Below are 2887 nucleotides of genomic sequence, written 5' to 3'. Positions count from 1 at the left end.
GAGTGTGGCATGAGTACGGCCGCCTGTGGTGAGTGTGGCATGAGTACGGCCGCCTGTGGTGAGTGTGGCATGAGTACGGCCGCCTGTGGTGAGTGTGGCATGAGTACGGCCGCCTGTGGTGAGTGTGGCATGAGTACGGCCGCCTGTGGTGAATGTGGCATGAGTACGGCCGCCTGTGGTGAGTCTGTCTCTTATACACATCTAGATGTGTATAAGAGACAGGCCTTAAATGTAGAGCCGCTACCGCTACCGCTACTGAAAATGTAGCGGCCGCTAGTAGCGGCCGCTACATGTAGCGCGCTACTGCCCACCTCTGTGAATTAATAAGAGATAGCAAAAACGGATATTAATGAACATAACAACTTTTCAAACCGAATCTAAATATTCATGCTGTTTTTTTATATGAAATTTCAGTCTAATGGCACTCACTTGACGGTTCGTTTCGAGGATTAACGGTTCACGTCGAGGCGCGCGGTTCGTAATTAGTTTATTGAATAAATATAATGCAGAGACACCGAACAACCTCCTCCTCTCACGCCCAACGGCACACTGAGCCGCGGCGGTGCTCCGCCTCGTAAAATTGTGCGCAACCTCGTACAACTTACCTTTGTCGTCATCAATGTTAATTGAATAGTTTTGTGCGATTATAATAATAAAAATAAGTAAATATGGGATCTTTTAATCAAGTGTTCAATAAATATTATACACAATTAAACATTATTTTATTTAAAGTTATGCTATGGTACGCAGACAACGGTTCTAAAGTTTTTTAATATAACCAATTGAATTAAAATTAGAGCCTTTATGTTCGTTGATGAGTATTGGAACAACTGACGTAAACTGAATGAAACGGGTGGGTCTATATGACCCACTTAGGTGAGGCAACCGCATCCAAATATCGATGCACTCTTGTGACTCACTTGCCCCGTTTGTGGGTCATAATGAAATATTATTACCTATTAAATTTAAGGTACGACTCACTCATTGCGTCATAAATGATTTGATGCCACAAGTGAGTCATGCCTGAAATTTAAAGGGCCAGTAATGGGTCACTGTGACCCACAAACAGGTCAAGTGAGTCACAAAAGCGCATCGATATTTGGGCGCGGTTGAGTCATCTAAGTGGGTCATCCAGACCCACCCATTTCTCTCAGTGTAGTTTCCTACTTTAATTTCCATGTTAATTTATAAAATTCAGGGCATTTATTCTTTAATATTAAATGCATTAAAATAATATACTTTAATCGAATGACGATTTTGATTGAAAAATGTCAGCCAAGAAGCTGACTCTTGACATGAAACGTCAGTCAAAAGCGACACTGAAACTGAAATGTCAGCCAAAAGGCATTAATATACCAATAGCGTCAGCCAACTCACTAGCGTCAACCACTCACTTGGCTGCCGCAGAGGCTGGCGTCAGCCACTCACTTGGCTGCCGCAGAGGCTGGTGNGGTCAGTGTTAGCACTAGTGGCCAGTGTCAGCACTAGTGGTCAGTGTTAGCACTAGTGGCCAGTGTCAGCACTAGTGGCCAGTGTCAGTACTAGTGGTCAGTGTTAGCACTAGTGGCCAGTGTCAGCACTAGTGGTCAGTGTCAGCACTAGTGGTCAGTGTCAGCACTAGTGGCCACTGTCAGCACTAGTGGTCAGTGTCAGCACTAGTGGCCACTGTCAGCACTAGTGGCCACTGTCAGCACTGTTTTTTAAGCTGCTACTGACACTTCTAGTATGTCAACACTGACGGATTTCACTGCCAGCCTGTCACTAGTTTCACTACTCACGCTGCTAGTGACGCTGCTGCCACTAGTGACGGGTTTAGCTGGCACTAGTTTCTTGCCAGCGTCGCGCCTGCCACTCATGCAAGCCACTGAGTGGCTCTTAGTGACGCCGCTTGAGGAGTTGCCACTAGCCTGGGGGGAGGGGGTGGTAAATTTTTTATTATTTAATTATCGATGCATAAATAATATTTTGTCTCTGTATTTATGGAAGAAGAGGCACAAATGTTAGAGTCATGACAGAAATTAAAATGCTTGATTTTATGATTGAAAATTTAAGATAATATTCAGGCCACAATAAATTGAATTTGGCGGCATTATTATAAAAAAAATACAATGATTTATTGAATGAATATTTAATTTTAGTATCAGCAAGCACATTTTACAAGGAACTTTACTAGTGCCATCATTACCTAATTATACTGTCCTCTGTTAGCATATTAGTGCATCTTCTTTGTAAATTTCAATGGCTCATCTATGCAAGTTCATTTTCATACACATTGTGAATAGCTTACTAGGACAATTTCCTCGATGGTTTGCTATCAAATTTTCTATTGAGCATCTCTGAGCTTAACAAAATGTATTTTACTTTGTAATATGCGAAACAAATTTTAAACTACCTGCTGTTAAAACTGCAGTTCCTCGTAAGTTCCGCGCAGTTGTACTTTAATGTAACCCTGGTGATGTCTCTTAGTTTGATCAAATTCAGACAAAGAGAAAAGCTTAAATTCAAAATTAAAAGAAAGAAATTCGGTTATGCCAGCGGATTTTGATTTCAAAATTAACTTGAAGCTCCCTCCGTGGACCACAGATGAAGGCTCAGTTCGGCAACAGTTTGGTTGTAATATTCCCACAAAAATAGGATTTTTAAACAAAATTTCTCAAATGACAACTAAAACACAATATTGTGTCCAATTATAAAGTGAAATTTAAGCAATATTCTGGTATGTCAGGATATTGCTGACGTCTTCTGCTGACCCATTGTTTTATTTTCAGTCAAACTGTGGAAAGGTCTGAGAACATGGTTGAATTAATTAATGTATTAATTCAACCATGGTCTGAGAATACCAGAAATATACCAGATATTAGCTAACATACCCGATCACAATTCAGAA

This window comes from Hyalella azteca, unplaced genomic scaffold (genome assembly GCF_000764305.2).
Source record: "Hyalella azteca isolate HAZT.00-mixed unplaced genomic scaffold, Hazt_2.0.2 contig16890, whole genome shotgun sequence".
Lineage (NCBI taxonomy): Eukaryota > Metazoa > Arthropoda > Malacostraca > Amphipoda > Hyalellidae > Hyalella > Hyalella azteca.
This window is presented reverse-complemented; position numbering follows the sequence as displayed.